This window comes from Triturus cristatus, chromosome 2_2 (assembly GCF_964204655.1).
Source record: "Triturus cristatus chromosome 2_2, aTriCri1.1, whole genome shotgun sequence".
In the NCBI taxonomy this organism is placed as follows: Eukaryota; Metazoa; Chordata; class Amphibia; order Caudata; family Salamandridae; genus Triturus; species Triturus cristatus.
In genome coordinates this window covers 244300385-244319101 of record NC_140582.1, presented here as the reverse complement: position 1 = coordinate 244319101, position 18717 = coordinate 244300385, and positions in this window count along the sequence as shown.

Genomic DNA, 18717 nt, shown 5'->3' with positions numbered 1-18717 from the left:
TGTGGGTGTTGATTGTCCTTGGTCTGTCCGTGTTGGCGGGGGTGCCCTGTCAGTGTCCAGATGCTGGAGGCATGGGTACAGGGGGGGCAGATGTTGCTGCTGCTGGTGCTGCATGATGGCTCACACCGGAGGGGCCAGGTTGGTCGTCGTCATCCGAAGAGGACAGTAAGAGAGTCAGACCAGAGAGCTCAGTGTCCACCAGAGTCTGGGACTGGGTATCCTCGTCATTTGGCGCTGGGTGCCCAGCACGACCTGTGTTTGGAAGAGACACACAATGTGATTTATGTTTCTACATGCATCGTTGGTTCACAAACATGACATTTTCTACTTTTCAAACAGATGCCTGCCTGTACACTGCTTTTTCCCAGCTTGTCACAGACAGAGTTTGATCTTGTTGTTGGCCATTTGCTAGCATGGCCTTGTGCTCCCCACAACAGAGCCCAGTGTCAGACATCTTGTCAGTCCCTTCCCACTCCCTGTGGGGCGAGTATGGTTCAGGTTGATCTTGCAGGGCCATGTGGGTGGGTGTAGGTTGTCTGTGACTGCGAGTCCCATCATACTCTTGGATACACCCCCTTCCCAGCATGCCCATGCTTCCTCCCTCTTGACTCTGCTTCCCTGTGAGGGGGTGTGACATCAATGGCAAGATGGCTGACTGTGAAATCCTGGTGTTTGTTTGGCTACCAGTCCCAGCATGGCTTTGTGCTCCCCACAACAGAGCCCAGTGTCAGACATCTTGTCAGTCCCTTCCCACTCCCTGTGGGGCGAGTACGGTTCAGGTTGATCTTGCAGGGCCATGTGGGTGGGTGTAGGTTGTCTGTGACTGCGAGTCCCATCATACTCTTGGCTACACCCCCCTTCCCAGCATGCCCATGCTTCCTCCCTCTTGACTCTGCTTCCCTGTGAGGGGGTGTGACATCATTGGCAAGATGGCTGACTGTGAAATCCTGGTGTTTGTTTGGCTACCAGTCCCAGCATGGCCTTGTGCTCCCCACAACAGAGCCCAGTGTAAGACATCTTGTCAGTCCCTTCCCACTCCCTGTGTGGCGAGTATGGTTCAGGTTGATCTTGCAGGGCCATGTGGGTGGGTGTAGGTTGTCTGTGACTGCGAGTCCCATCATACTCTTGACTACACCCCCCTTCCCAGCATGCCCATGCTTCCTCCCTCTTGACTCTGCTTCCCTGTGAGGGGGTGTGACATCAATGGCAAGATGGCTGACTGTGAAATCCTGGTGTTTGTTTGGCTACAAGTCCCAAGTGAGCCCCTGTGCTTCACACAGCAGCACCCAGTACGGGGTATCTTTTGCTGATATTTCAATGAGGTGTGTGTCAATGCATTGTACCCGGTGAGTTGTGTGGAGTTTGTGTTTGGGGGGTGTCTCCCCATGCTGAGTAGTATGGTCAGGGCTGTCAGTCCTCTTTCCCATCATGAAACGTGCTTCCATTGTAGGGCGTGCAAGTTGTCTTTCAGGATGTCAGTCAGTGGTGTCCTGCTTCTGATTTGCACACAAGCCCTAGCAGGGCCTTGTGCTCCCCACAGCACGAGCCAGTGTCAGCCATCTTGTCAGTCATTTTCCACTCCCTGTGATGTGGGCATGTTTCAGAGGGGTCTTGATGGGCCAATCAGGAGGGGGGGCATTATCTGTGACTACAGGCCCCATCATGCTTTTGTCTACACTCAGTTCACCTGCATCTCCACTATTCCTTCCTGACAGTCAGCTGCACTGTGAGGTGGTGTGTTTGTGGTGGCAAACTGTCTGGCTGGGTGTATTTGGCTTAGTGCCACTGGCTTGCTCTATTTGTTTGTAGGTTGGTGCATGTCATGACACAGTCCCCAGTCACTATGAGATCGCAGGTATTGTGTTTGTGTGACTGGCATACACATCTTGGGTTGATTATCTATCGGTTAGTGTAGCTTTGCTTGCCGTGCATGGTTTCACTGTCCCCTTGCCACACAATCTTGGTTATGTTGTTTGTGTACTCACCAGGTTCTGGGATGTCTGTTAGGCCATGGATGCTCTCTGGTGGTAGGATGTCCCGCACCTTCTCCTCCCAGGTCCTGAAGTAGACTGGTTTGGCAGCAGGGCCACCGCCGGTGCGCTGACTCAGGGTGTGATCTTTCTCGATGAGTTTCTTGACCCTCCTGCGCACGTCATACCACCGGTTCTGGATATCGTCCTATGTGCACAACGTTGGTGCTTGTGCGTTCACCTTGTACACAGTCCTCGCCCACCTCTTGGTTTTTTGTGAGATGAGGTCCTTTGAACCAATGTACCAAACAAATGTGGCTCTACTCTGATGATCTCGTCTACCAGCACTTCTAACTCACTATCTGTGAACTTTGGATTCTTCTTTGGCGGCATGGTGATGGGTGGTGGTGGTGGGGGATGTGTGTGTGAGGGTGCAAGTGATGTTGGTTTGGTGTTGGTTTTGCTGTGTGTATGTGTGTGTGCTTTTGTATGAGGTGCTGATGATGTGTGAGTTGTGTGATGAGTGAGTTGTGAGTGTGTCTGCGGTTGCTGTGTACTGGTGTTTGCTGCTGGCTGTGTCTCCTGTTTGCAAGGGATGATGGTAGTGATTGTAGTCCTTTATATAGTTGGAGTTGTGGGTGTGTCTTTGTCCCATGTTTTTTTTTAAATATATTTATTGGCTTAGTCATTGCTTGTTTGGTCCTTTTTTGGTATTTTTTCCTTTGTGGTTTGTAGGAATGAAGGAGATGTGACGGAAACGGACGCTGCTGTTGTCTCGTGCGGGCTTCTCCGCTTCGTTCACGCTGCCTGTCTTCTGTGTTTGGTAAGCGTCGTTCGTGGCGGTCTCTATTGCTTGTGTGCTGGGTGGTCTCCGTGCGAGTCGGTCTGGTTTTACACGCATTGCATCGTACTGCGCTAATCATACATCGCGGGTACGGGTCGGTCGGGTTCATTCCGGGTTCGTGTCGGTCGGTGAAAATCACGTCGGTTTTCCGTCCGGATCACTATTTTCCCTCTGGCTCGGTCGTACGGCTTGTATTCCGTACGTGTCGGTTGTAATTCACTTGTGTTGCATCGTACTGCACGGGTCGTACGGCGCTGGTCCGTGTCGGTCGGTATTCGGTCCGGGTCCGTGTCGGTCGGTTCCTTTTGCGGCCGGATTCGGAATCGGCCCAACTATGTACATTTTAACTAAATATAAAAAATGAACTTAATTAAAAATATATAAAAACACAAACATAATAATTTAGACATATACATATATTTACTTTAAAATAATTTATTAGCTATTATTTTTATTTAATTTTTAAACTTTTAAAGTATATAAAAATAAAATATATACATATATCAATAATTTAAAATAAAAATTATTCAATAATTAATTGAAATATGAAACTATTAAAACAAAATAAAAATGACTATTTCGCAATTCAATAAATACAACAGTAGAGAAAATGTTGGATAGGAAAATAATAAAATTTAGTATTCCAACTGCAATGAGTGCAACAGTAGGGAAAGTGTTGTTTAGCGGAGGGTTAAAAGCTACTATTCCCACTCTAAAGAGTGCAACAGAAGGGAATGTGTTGGATAGGGGAGGAATAAAATTTACTATTACCACTCCAGTGAGTGCAAAAGTAGAGTAAATGTTGGATTGTGGAAGAATTAAATTTACTATTCAAACTCCAGTGAGTGCAACAGTAGGGAAAATTATGGATAGCGGAGGGGTAAAAATTACTATTCCGACTCTAGTGAATGCAACAGTAGGGAAAGTGCTGGCTAGCAGAGGGGCAACAATTACTATTCTCACTCCAGTGAGTGCAACAGTAGGTACATTTTTAGAAAGTGGAGGGGTAAAAATTACTACTATTCCCACTCCAGTGATTGCAACAGTAGGGAAAGTGCTGGATAGAGAAGGGGTAAAAATTACTATTCCCATTACAAAGAGTGCAACAGTAGGAAAAGTGCTGGATAGCGGAGGGGTAAAAAATACTATTCCCACTCCAGTGAGTGCAACAGTAGGGAATGTATTGGATAGTGGAGGGGTAAAAAATACTATTTCCACTCCAGTGAGTGTAACAGTTGGGAAAGCATTGGAGTAAATGTTGGATAGTGGAAGAATAAAATTTACTATTCAAACTCCAGTGAGTGCAACAGTAGGGAAAATGATGGATAGCGGAATGGTAAAAATTACTATTCCCACTCTAGTGAATACAACAAAAGGGAAAGTGCTGGATAGCAGAGGGGCAACAATGACTATTCCCACTCCAGTGAGTGCAACAATAGGGAAAGTGCTGGATAGAGAAGGGGTAAAAATTACTATTCCCACTACAAAGAGTGCAACAGTAGGGAAAGTTCTGGAGAGTGGAAGGGTAAAAAGAATTACTATTCCCACTCCAGTGATTGCAACAGTAGGGAAAGTGCTGGATAGAGAAGGGGTACAAATTAATATTCCCACAACAAAGAGTTCAACAGTAGGGAAAGTGATGGATAGATGAGGGGTAAAAAATACTATTCCCACTCCAGTGAGTGCAACAGTAGGGAAAGTATTGGATAGTGGAGGGGTAAAAAATACTATTCCCACTCCAGTGAGTGTAACAGTTGGGAAAGTGTTGGATAGCGGAGGGGTAAAACTTACTATTTCCACACCAGGGAGTGCAACGATAAGGAAAGTGCTGGGTAGCGGAAGGGTAAAAAAAATTACTATTCACACTCCAATTAGTGCAACATTAGGGAAAGTGCTGGGTAGCAGAGTGTTGAAATTATTAATCCCACTCCAGTGAGTGTAACAGTATGGAAAGTGCTGGATCAAGCAGGGGTAAAAATAACTATTCCCACTCCAATGAGTGCAACAGTAGGGAAAGTGCTGGATAGCAAAGGGGTAAAAATGACTATTCCCACTCCAATGAGTGCAACAGTAGGGAAGGTTTTGGATAGCGGAGGGGTAAAAATTACTATTCCCACTCCAATGAGTGCAACAGTAGGGAAAGTGTTGGATAGCAGAGAAACAAAAATTAGTAATAAGATTTAAACAATTGAAAAAATTATATAATCTTAAAAATAAATGAACAATATTTTTAAATGTACAATTAAATACATTAAACATATAAAAAGAACACATATTATAATGTTAATTACATATAACAAAAAGGTACAAATATTATATAACATAAATTAATAAATATATTTATAAACAATATATATTTAAAAGGATCAAATATTAACAAAAAAATTATTTAAAACATAAATATATTTATTTATTTCCTACCCTATAACACCACAATAAAAATCAGATATCAACATGTTTATTTAAATTTATTTCCATAATTAATTTAAAAAATATTATTAATAAAAAAAGATAAAAAACAATCATTGAGAACACATTCTTTAATGCTATAATATCCACAACACACACCTATTAATTAACAACTAATTAATAATTCACCAATAAAAAATAAATTACTTCCCACCCTTCCCACCATTTACACCTATAAACACCACAACACACACCTAAAATTTATTACACAATTACCAAAATTAATTCATTTAAATTATTTAACAAATAATTAATAATTAATCAATAAAAAATAAATTACTTTCCACCCTTCCCACCAATTATACCTATAAACACCACAACACACACCTAAAATGAATTACACAATTACCATAATTAAATGCTAAATAATTAATTTAAATTAATTATCAACTAATTATTAAATAATTATTAATAAACTGATTTACACATTTAACACTATAACATCACAAATAAACAAAGATTAGTAAATACAAATTATTCAATAAATGGTATATAATTAAATTACTTCCCACCCTATTCCCCATTAAACACACTACCCGCTGCAGAACTAAAAAACACAAATTTCAAAGAATTAAATTTTTATAACAACTATAAATAATCAATAAATGTTATATAATTAAATTACTTCCCACCGTATTCCCTTATAAACCCCCAACCCACTATGGAACTAAAAACGCAAAATAGAAATAAAAAAAATGAATAACTACTAAAATGTGAACACATATAATAAAAATACAAAAATTCTTATATAAAAAACATACAGCACACACATATAAAATATATATTAAAATACATAACATTAATAAAAAATCTATATTTTTAACAACTATGGGGACCATTACGATGGCGGGTGGACAAAGTCCGACGGTAAACAGGACCGACCGCTAGAGGTGCAGCGGTCCCGCCGTGCCCATTAGGAGGCGATCGCCACCCAGGCGGTCACATCCAGCATATTTAACATTGTGGAGGGTGGTGCTTTGTGCAGCACCTGCCACAATGTCAAATATGCACCTTGTGCATGTCTATGGTACCCCCAAGTGCCCCCCACCCCCCCAGCACCACGGGGGCCTGCAACGGGCCCCAGGCCAAAATCCACAAACATCATAATATGCCGGGTGGTGCCTGCTAGGCACCGCCACCATATTATGGCCCAGGACCGCACGGCAGGCAATCGTAATGATTGCCTGCCTGCGTAAAACCAGCAGACGGTCTTTCCGTCCGACACTATGCCCCCCGCCTTTGTAATAGGGTGGGGTTAAATAGCATGCGGGCGGGGAAAGATGTCGGGCGGATCGCCACCACCGGTCGGGCAGTGGTGATCCGCCCGACATCATAATGGCCCCCTATATTTTTGCAAACGATATTTAACACTTTGATATTTTTTAAATCGATATTACCTACCTAAAATCGGTATTCTTGACCACGAGACTTTTTCTGTCAATATTCCTGACCCACAATATTTTTATCACAATATTTATGCAATGTGACATTTTTTACTCAATATTCTTCCCCTGCACCGTAAATATAAGGTGGTTTTTGACTTTTGAAGTACTTTTAATCACAAAGTCGAATTTGGACACAGATTTATTTTAAAGCCAGCCCACAAGACAGGGCTGGCTTTAAAATGACAACAGACACCTCAGCAGTGCACACATAAATGCATTAAGTCAACTGGGGTTTCTAAACCTACATGCCCAACCATATGCTATGGAATTACAGGGAGGTTGGTCTAACCGATTGTAATTGCACCAATGACCATATACCTTTTAATATCAAAGCACTGGCCCGGGTCTGGTTAGCAGAGCCTAGGGCACCTTTAGAGTCAGTAACCACCAGTGTCAGTTATAAAATGGGTGTGATCAGGGGAAAAAGGGTGATTTTCCTACACTCTGATCCTCTGTTTCTACAGCATTCTTAAAAATCTTTATAACCTTCATCAGAGACAACAAGTTAGATTGCACATTATATTTTAATGGGTTTTTGACTTTTACTATGTCACCCACCTTCATCAGAATCTTCTTGTTTGCCTGGCAAGCATCACATTTTTCTCTTCTCTCTTTCATCTTTTCTTTTCAATGTCTCTTCTTCCATTCTTTCAATTCTCAATACTGATTCTATTCACTATGTTTGTGTTTACCCATGATAGACATATCAAGGTTTTAGCTTTCCTCTTCCTCAAAATGGGGTCAGTCCTCCTCATCCATTGGTCTGTTGTATCATTCACATATTGCTTCTGTCTACTACAGCATATGGCATGTGGCGGTGGTTCACATTACATAAGCCACTAGTTAACTTCACTTTAATTGACTGCATTTTGTTCTCTCATAAGGAGCACAGCACATCCACACACAAGCTAGTTCCCTTTAGTGCCAGTGTTTTGGTTTTATTTTATAATTACTTTAGCGTTGCCTTTGTGTTTAGAGCCTGATGTCATAGCAGAATGCCTCTCAAGTGAAAACAGAGCACATTCCATCTTTTTCCTTCCAATGCTGTTGTAAATTCCTTCTGGAGTGTTTTTTTTTAATTGTTGTTTTTTCACAGCACACCATATTGTATAAATTTGAAACTGTTCTATATTAAGTTATTCTCTTTTTACTTTTTTCTTTTTCTCCTTCTTTATTTTGTTCCTTCTTTATTTCCTAATTACTTTCCTTCCTTCTTTCTTCCTTTCCTTCATTCTTTACTTCTTTCTTTCTTTCCTTCTTTCTCTTTTCTGCTTTCATTAATGCCTTCTTTCATTTTAGTTTTTTTTATTCTTTATTTTTCTTTCTTTCTCTCCTTCCTTTTCTCTCTCCTTCTCTTTCTCTTTCCCTTCTCTTTATTTCCCTCTCTCTTTCTTTTGCCTTCTTTCTTTTTGTTCTTTCTTTCTTGGCTTCTTTCTTTCTTGCCTTCTTTCATTCTTGCCCGCTTTCATTACTGTGTTCCTTCTTTTTCTTTGCTCTTGCTTTTTTTCTGGCTTTCTCTTTCCTATTCTCTTCATTTTTCTAGTTTCCTTCTTTCTTTATTTCTCTTGCATTCTTTAATTCTTATTTCTCTTGCCTACTTTAATCCTTATTTCCTTTTCTTTCTTTCTTTCTTTCTTTCTTTCTTTCTTTCTTTCTTTCTTTCTTTCTTTCTTTCTTTCTTTCTTTCTTTCTTTCTTTCTTTCTTTCTCAAAGGCAATAGGCTTACAGCCAACCCAACACAAATTGATTTTTAAGTAGTTCTGTCCAGTGGCGGGAAGTTCTATGGTAATGTGTGTGTTTTTTTCAGCTCTCTTAATTGTTTCTTTCAACACTTTAGAAAAGCTTCCACCATGCCATCATTTTAGGGTGGCATAGAATTGTTCTCTTATGTGCAATACTTCTGTCAAAAAGAAACCCCTCCATTTCTCTAGAAAGTAGCAGTACAACATTAGCAGTTAGAATGATATTGGTAATGGCAACTTTAGGCTACTGAGAGTACATATCTTTGACATACTTATCTACACTAGAAATCCGAATGGGTCCTAAGAAATCCAGATCTACATCAACCCAAGGCTCCTTAGGTAATTTCCTCATGGGCTGCACTCTAAATTATGCGATTAGTTTGTTGCTATTTGTAGATTCCACACATTCTCTGACTAATCTTTCAACTTGGAGATCTATCCCTAGCCACCACTATACACACCTTTAGTCTTTAAAGCAACCAGGTGACTTTCGTGAGCAAAGTCAATTAAATTTGCTCTCAAATTAACAAACAACATCAATCTTGTAGCACGTAACAACAAAACACTTTGCTGCAAAGGTTCATCTCTAACTGGCAAAAAACCTTTTAAGTGCTCTTGATGCTTGGCCACATACTTACTACCAACCTTCATACACATGAAAACCTCCTGCAGCACTGAATCATTGCCAGTTTCCTTCAACCACGTTTCTTCCTATAAAATACTTCTCTGAATAAACAAACATCAAAATAGTCTTCCTCAGTCTTTTCCTTGTCATCTGCATAAAACTTCTTAACTTTAAGACGTTTACAGCAGTCTGCCTGGTACTTCTTCACCTCTGGTACACATGTCATCTCAAACTGAAAAAGAGACACCACCCATTTTCTAGTTCTTCGAGAAATGGCATCGATCCCTTCCTTTTCAAATACTTCTTTCAGAGGCTTATGGTCTGTTTGGTTCCAAAATTTACCACCCAGTTTAACTTACTTATGACCCTGAAACCAGCTAAAGCCTCCTTTTGAAACAATGAATAGTTTAGATCTGCACCTCTTGAAATAAATAAAACAGAATGCTCAACTCCATCAGCACTTTTCAGCAAAACAGCTCCCAAACCCTTTGAACTAACATCTGTCATAATTACCATGTCATCGTTTGGTTCAAAACTTTGCAAACAGGGGGCCTTATCCAAACACAACTTCAACACATTGAATTCTCTCTCACACTCACCATCCCACTGAAACACAGCTCTTGTCTAAGCTCAATACCTGCAGATGTTATATTATGACTCGAATATTCAATCTCTGTCAAATTGAATTTACATTCCTTGCCTTTTATAGTTAATCCACTTTCCTTTAATCTCAAAAGTACATCGCAAACTAGCTGATCATGGTCACACAAATTACTCCAGAGCACCAAAATGTCATCCTGAAGTATGTTCACACCCTGCACACCCATCAACACATTTTCCATAACTCTCTGGAATGCAGACACAGCTAAAAGTAGACCAAAAAGCATTCTTTGAAATGTAAAATTTCCAAATGGTGTCACAAAAGCTGTTAAATTCTGACAGTCACAATTTAATTTCACCTGATGATACTTCAAATCTAGTGACAAAACTTATGTTGCACCATTAAACATTGATAACAGTTTTGTTACAGTTGGGAATGGATAATGATCCACTACACATTTATTAATTTCATGCAAGTCGAAACACGACTTAGCCTCGACATTGGCCTAGTGTACAGGAGCAAGCCACTCAGTTGCCTCTACCTCCTTAATTATCCCATTATTATTCAATTTTTGGGACTCATCATTCATTTTATCCTTAAGCATATTAGGTACACTTCTGACCTTGCTTACTTTTGGATCCTGACATGTTTCACCTGAATTTTAAGAATATACGCTTAAAGGCACCTAAGCACATTCTGAAAGTCTCCTGAAAATAATTTCTTCTCTTATTGTGGTCGTCCCGTCTCCACTTGACCAACATTCTCCTTTTGTTTTAGTCTGACTGCTGGGATTTAATTAGGATCCAAATAAATCATGAGATCCTTTTGATGAAACTTACTAATTAGTGAATCAACTTTCACTGAGACATAAATCTTGCCTATGCTATATGTTCCTTTAAAATGAATGCACTCTGAAAAAATAGCCCAACAGCTTGAGAGGTGCACCTCCCTTCGCTTTGGGATGAATGTCAGATTCATGCAACGATACTTTGCCTCTTAATTCATTTTCAAAAACGTCCTTGAGTAATAATGTAATATTTAGCTGCAGAGTCAAACAACATGTATTTTAAAACATTTTCAATCTAAAACTCCTCAAACGGACCGTTCATACTAAAATCAATAACTTGCAATACAATTTCTTCAACAATCCATCTCTTTTCTGCATACTTTACCTCTTTGACTTTCCTTTTTAGATTGCCACTCCTTCAACATTTTGTGAAGTGACCTTTTGTCCACAAGATTTACAAATAGATTTTCAGCCCAAACATTGTTTGTTGTTTTGTCATGAGACCATATTTTTCTCATCTAAAACAGTTACCCTGAAATCTCTTAGTGTCCTTGCCCTGTTATTTACCTAACTTCTATTGAAAAGCCTGCTCTTTTCAATTTGTTAGAAATGACAACTTGTTTCCTGTCTTCTTGAGGCTTGTTATTGAAATACCTATCTTACTTTATTCCTTCCACACAGGCTTGACTATGGTCACAAGGCTTGGCAACTTGCCAACAGTGACAATTTCTGGTAAAGTAGTGATATTATTTTGCGGAAACGTTTAATTTGCTTTCTCTATGCTACATCTGAATATGAATTGGCCCCTCAGATTTTTTTCAGTACGTATACCAAAGTTGCAAGTGGATGCCACCTTCCTTAATGCCTTGATCAATTCCTCCACTATCTTCCCAGAGTTTAGCATATGCTTATTAAAATGGTATCTTTCAGGAACAGTTTCCTACTGCACTCAGTAAAGCACCAGAAACCTGTGCAGAATGCAAAAATACCTTTTCTCGTTTACTCCCATTTTAATGGAGGTTCCTGTGGGTTTGTTTTATAAAGAAAACCATAGAGAGCTAAGAGCTAGATGTTCGACCATTGGCTTTTGCGACTCGAAAAATTGTAAAAAATTGGGAGTCGCAATTTGCAAGTCACAAAAGTCAATGTACAACAGTGTCAGAGACACTGTTGGCGATTTCCCAATGGGGTCGCAAAATGCGAGGCTCATGAATATTAATGAGCCACTGTCAATTAGCGATCTCATTGGGAATGGCTGGCCCTCCCAGCAGACCTCCATGTCTGGGACTGCTTTTCATTAAAGCAGTTTAAAAAAAAAATGTAGTCCGTTTTTCTTAAATGAAAATAGGATGCATTTAAAAATAAAATGACAAGTTTTCGTTTCATTTTTTAAGGACAGGTAGTGGTCCCTGGGACCACTGCCTGCCGTTAAAATATATTTTTAGGGCCAGTCACAAAGGGGAAGGGGTCCCCTTCCCATTTGTGCCTCCATTAACACCCTCTTGAAGAGGGTGCAATTGCGGTCGCAAAATATTTATACATGGCTTGTGAGTTGCTATTAGGAAGGGATCGCCCCTTCCTAATAGCGAGTCGCAAAACACTATTTTGCGAGTCGCAATATTTTGCGAGTCGCAAAATAGTGTTAGCACATTGGCCACGCATGTTTTTGCATGCGCAAAAAGGTCGCAAACCGGTTTGCGCATGCAAAAACTGATCATACATCTGGCCCTAACATTCTGCATTTTGAATAAACAGTATAAAATCAAAAATAAAAGGCTGAAAATAATGATCTCTGAATAGGTACCCAAGGGTTGTATTTACCTGCAATGAGGAAGTAAAACTATAAAGAAAAAACGTCATAAAGCAAACCACGATAACAACCAAGAATGATGAACAAGATACAAACAGAGCAAGAGTTAAATATGAGCATAAATAGTCCTGCTACCAGTCACACCTTGAGCATCAGGGACATTGTCCTGGAGCTGTAACCCCGTGGATATAATTCCTTCATGACTAGATCAGTATTCAGCATTCTGCTATCAAAGGTCCTTGCACAGCTGGTGTCTTTAAAATACCACAACTGAGTCGACCGATCTGCTGATCCTGTGCTCCTCTGGACTTTGAACGGCTCTGCAACACAGGTGGTGGTTTTCAACAGCTCCCTAGGCCTGCTCTACCCTCTCACCAAAGTTTGAGGCTAGCATCACCCGTGGGGGGTTGCAATGACTGGACCCCTGTGCACTGTGTCAACTTGCAGTTGCAAAGGCTTGTTGACATCTCTTCAAGAAGATCTTTGTGTATTGTGGCCTGCATCATTGGGTGAGTTGTTTGAGGTCCTTTCGCGACTCCAGTTCCTCTTGCCTGTGGGTCCATTTGAGGGTCACCTTTGCTTCTCTTGGGTTTGCCTGATTGCTTGGGTCCTGCCCTGAGTCCCCTGCTTGTGGTGAGTCCCCTGGACCCTGCTGGTCCTGGCGTTGCTCCTTCTTCAGCTCCTGCTTTGGTTGCATCTGCCAAGGCTTGTTGGTGCTCCCACCGAACACTGACCACTCAGCACTCAACATCCTTTGTGGGAACAGCTCATGCATGGCTCCTGGTCTTCCTCAGCATCGCTTGGCCCTCACAGCTGCAGAGTCAAGGTCCTCATCAACTCTCCTGCAACACCCGACATCGGAGGGTATTCGTCTTCCAAGTCTCCTGGTCACTCCTGAGTGAGATCGACTCTATCACCTCTGCTTGCAGGTACCTTTCATCTAGAATCCCCCTTTGGATTCCACCGAACACTTTCTCCTCTTCCAGCAGCGGCCCTTTCATTAAGTCCTTCATTGGAAACAACGGCGGTTTCCGACACCACTTCACACGTATGTACCTGGCTCCTGTGGTATAGGTAACGGGGGTACTAGGGTATCCATGGGGGGGGTGGCTCTCCCACCTTCTGTCTTCCACAGGATTTCTTCAGGGTCCACCGTAAGGGTCCTTAATCTTTAAAAATCTAACCATAACTTACACGTAGACTTGTGCGGAGCACGGGGTCGTGTACTCACACTGTACACGCTCTCTGTGGGATTTCAACTTACTCACCCTTGGTGGTTCCTTGGGTCCCCAGCACTTCTACATCCGCTCAACACTGCCTTGATCTGAGTCGTGGTTCTTATACCACTTTCTTAGTATATGACTTGGTCCCACCCTGAGGCCCACTGTGTATTTCGTGCTATTTACTGTGATAGGAGATATTAGTATGTATTAGAGAGTATTCTATAATAAATACATATTTTTATAAATACCTTGTGTGGTTATTTTTCACTTAATCTATACTATAAGATTGCATTCTGGTAAAACAAGCTGGTTTACACTCCTTCTGGACTAAGCCTGAAGGATGCTTTCCACAGCTACCACTTAGAGAGATTTCTTAAATCACCATAAGGGTTGTCTGGACTGGTGCAAGGTGTCCACTTACATAAGTGTCCATCATATACCAAGCCAGCTTCTAACAATATCACATACTTGTATCAAGGCATGCCCCAATTGGCAAATATGCATGTAATTAATTTTCATAAATCTGTCATGTCATGCCCCCATGGGCAACTACCAATACCAACTCTACACCACTAGTGTGCTATGTGTACCTCATGCAGAATATGTTACCAAATATATTCTGTTCCACTGCTAGTGTTCAAGATAACCTAGACCCATTTAGTTGTTCTCTATTCTAGAATGAAGCAAGCCTACCGAGTTCTGTGATGCTCATAGAACCACATATCCCTTCCCTTTCACTGCGCAAGAGTGTCATTAAAGTGGCAAATAATATTTGGGGTGGAAAAGCTTCTCTGATGCGTGAGTACAGTTCTGCATTTTTATTAAGTTCATTGGGATGTTTTGTGTAAAACTCTATGAGACACTTCAACTGAATCTTCTTAGTTTTTTTTTCCGGTCACCTCCTGTTGGGTTGGGCGGTATCCTGTCAGTTCTAAAAGTTGGTATCCATATCAAGCTGATGTTAAAAATGTCTAGTGAAAGGATAACTTTAGTAATTATGTCTGATATCTCTCAGTTGTACCAAAATACTTTTACTGATTGAAAATACAGAAGGCCCCACGTATCTCAGATGGCATGGATATTCCAATAGAAGTATACAATAATCAGCGCTGCAGGTGATGACCTACCTAAACAGTTTCTTGCTGCCTTAAGGAAGGGGGAGTAGATCTTGTAATTGATTATCTACTGGCTTTATATTTGCCTAATTTTCTAAACCTTTTGAAGTTGGAAGGCCACTTATCCTGTGGCCTATGCACCACTGACTATAGACTAAATAGTCCTGTAGGGAATTAGCTTGTCTAAAGGTTACAGATTCAGGGATGGGAGAAATTGGGTAGTTGGTTGAAGGGGTTATTTAAACCAACTCAAGCAGCAGCCACAATCCCTGTCAGGGAAACCACAAATGTCAATAAATTAACCTATGCTTAACCCTCTGGTACTTGGCACAAAAGCAGTCAGGCTTAACTTAGAAAGAATGTGTGAAGTATTTATGCAACACACAAAATGCCTTAAAGTGAAAACACGAGAAAAATCTTACATCATTTTAGAAAATTAGAGTAAATTTCAATAAATTATTTGACGCCAAAATGACAAAGATGCAATCATTAGAACCTGAGTTATGAATTTTTATAGTTTAAGGGAAAAGCTAGTGTGTAAAAGGTCAAAGAGCCAACCACAAACAGCTATTCATGAGAACAGGGGAAAGTCAAAAAGTATGGCTGACCCAAATTGGTCATGTACAAGAAGTGGATTGGTTGCAGTCTACATTTACCTGCGGACTTAGAATACATTTTGAAGAAAAGATTTTGAAAATTCAGGGGCAAAGCTGTAGGCGGTATCCGAGGAGGTGGCGTCATAGTTGGGGAGCCGCTGGACGAAGTTGCAGTAAAGCTTTCTACATTCTGACTCCTTTTTAGAAGTTGAAAATCTCCAGCAGGATGAAGCCAAAGAATGTAGTGAATGAGAGTTTCTGGCGATCAGATCCATCTTTGCCAAAAGACTGCCAAACAGTATTTTCTACTTCAAAGAAGAACATAGTTGGAGCTGCTGAGAAGTCAGGTTGGCCGGCGATGCAGCTTGGGCAGATAGACGAGCAGGTTAGTCCCTGTCTGTTGTCGGTTCTCAGAGCAGTTTTCTATGTCCCAAATTTGAGGTTTTGGCTATGTGGGCACATTTAGCACTACCCCCAAGCGTCCATGACTGGAGGGACACCACTTGGAGCTTAGGACTCACTCAGGCTGGGTCCGCTTAGGCTCTGTTCCGGTGACCAGTCAACTAGTCTTTGGCATCTGTCTGGCAGTCCTCGGCTGAAGTGATAAAACATGGTTCAAGCAACGGGGCAGGCCTCTGATGGTTCAAGGCAGGTTCCAGGCAGGAAATCAATCCTTTGAAGTGGAGCAAAGCAATCATGTTGAGTACACAGCAGGGCACGGCAGCAGGCAGCCTTCTAAGAGTCCTCCTGCAGGTCCAGAAAGTAACCTGAAGAGTGGATCTTAAGTTCACATTTTAAACCTGGTGCCTCCTTTGAAGTAGGAAACGTTTCCAAAGAATTCCTTTTGAAGTGCTTGACGTCTCCTGAATCTTCTGGCCTGGCTCCAAGCTGGCTGCAGCAATATTACAGGGGGGGGGACAAGTCCTCCATTTGAAGACAGAGCACAGCCTATTCAGTTCTCAAGTGGAACTGTGCTGTGCTCTCCCCCATTCAGTCAGTTGATCGCCCATCCAGGCATTTTCAAAATTGTAATTTAAAACATGACTTTACCATTAAAGAAGATTTTTAATCACACTTTCTCAGACACCAAACATGAAAGGTATACCTGTTCCCAATAAAAGGATAGCACTTATTAAATGTAATAAGGCAACCACGTTATCCTTTTGGAGAGGTAGGCCTCACTGTTGTGAAAAATGAATGCAGGAGTTTTCCACTAATAGGACATTTAAAACTTGAAAGAAGACATCCAACCTTTTAATTATAATGCACCCTGTCCTGTGGGGCTGCCTAGGGCCTACCTTAGCACTTACTGCTGGCATTGGCTCTCGCTTCAGGGTCACCGCAATCATTTGCCTTCAGCTCTCCTATTTTGCTGAATACACTTCGGTTGGTTTTTAGAACTCTCTGCACTTTATCACTGCTAACCAGTTACAAAGTGCTCTCTCCCAGCAACATGGTAAAAGAGTCTCACACCTGATTGCCATATTTAATTTATGTATAAGGTCCTTGTTGAGTAGAATACTATATATCCAGGATTTGTAGATTAAATGCTACTTGTGGCCCTGCAGCACTTATAGTGCCACACACATAGGTAGGGATATAATTTGAGGAGCCTTGAAAAACATTAAACAGCTAGATCAATATCAATATTCCTTATATCTGTTTTGCCCATTTTTGTAGGACTCTGAGGACAGAGGACAGAAATTACTAGATACCTTGAATATTGTGGAAAGAGCAAATATGTCCGGCGAAAACGTGAAAATTGGCACATGATGAAGAGGGAGAAAAAAGAAGAGAAAGGTTTGAACTCAAAAGCTCATTTTAAGAAGAAGAAATTAGATGAAATAATGACAAAGAAACATGCATCAGAAACGGCAAATACTTTTGTGGAACAGGACTTTGCCAGTAGTGTTTCTGGACAGCACAGCGGAGGTAACTACAGCTCACCAGACTCTCAAAGAGCATCGGTGGTGATTCCAAATAAAGAACAACAGATGGACAAGTATACTTTCCAGATAGGTTTTTTAATGACGAAATACAGATTCAAGGGGATATGTTGCACAAAATTAAAGTTGTATACTGTTCATATTTGTCAGACGCTTCCATAATCATACTTACAGAGGATGATTGGCCTCTATTATTTATGATGCACTTGGAGGTCAGAAGGTAATAGTGCAACCATTTTTCGCATTGGTACCTGACGATCTCTAGGAATAATATGCATGTTAGAGTACTTTAAAGCAAACATCAGCTTTGTATGAGAACCAGGCAGAGTGAGACCAACAATCTGTTCGACATGTCATTCCCTTACCCAGTGAGCCTTAAGTTCAGGCTCAGTACCCAGAAGCTAAGCACAATATAACAACCATGTTGTATCAATTAGAATATCAAAGTGTGATAGTTCAGTGTTGGAGTCAGGCAATTCATATAGAATAGTTTTAAATGATAGAAATGTAAATGCACACACCAGTACATGTAGTGAAAAACACATACAGTACTGGACTGATAGCAAATTTAGTTAAACAAAATACACCACAACATTATATATTGAAAAGGGTTCTTTAGTCAAAACATATTGCCTGAATTGCAGTATCCTACCACTTTCTCTTTCAGTGAAGTGTAGTACATATATACAAGATTGCTCCTTGGCAATAAGAATAGACCCAGTCTCTCTGCTGTAAGAATAACATTGACAACATCTACTATCGCTGATAACAACCATATATAACACTTAGATAGGGTGGACAGAATATTAACACTCTTTGATTGTGAATGGATAAAAAAAACAATTGAAGAATTCTAAAATTGCTTATCCTAATGTGATATTCCTAGGATATGAATTATTCAGGGAGGACTAGGGATTGACAAGCAACTTTCAACAGGCATGTGCTACTTTACAATCTGAAAACATATTCAGAACATTGCAAACCCTGATGTTGTTTCTGAACTGTGTCAGAGCATACTTGCCACATTATACTAAATAGTTATTACGGCCCTTGTATGAATTAATTGCACTGTTTTGTCTGAAAAGAACTGGACAAAATCATACAAAGCTATCTTACATGATCGCAAACGGACAGGTCATCGGCAAAGTACTTAACATACATGGAATAGTAATATGATCCTAGTATTTAGGGATAGCCTAGCACTTCAGGCTACACATGCATAGTTTACAATGAGGGACCGACATCCCCTATAGATTACTGATCACACTTATGCTCAACTGCAGAGGAGCATTTTACTCACACTGAGAAAATTCTCACTGCTGTTCAAATGGACATTTTGAATGAACATCCTCTTTCCCAAGGAATACAAATAGATCTAGTTTCTCCCTATACATACTCTTTAAGTTACAATTAAAGCTAGTATCCCTAATGCTTGAGCCCAACACCTTTGGTGGGTGCAGAGGGCTACAATGCAAAATATGACTGATGCAAATTTTGAGTATGATCCAACTCTTTTTACTCAAGACTTTCTACATTATACACAG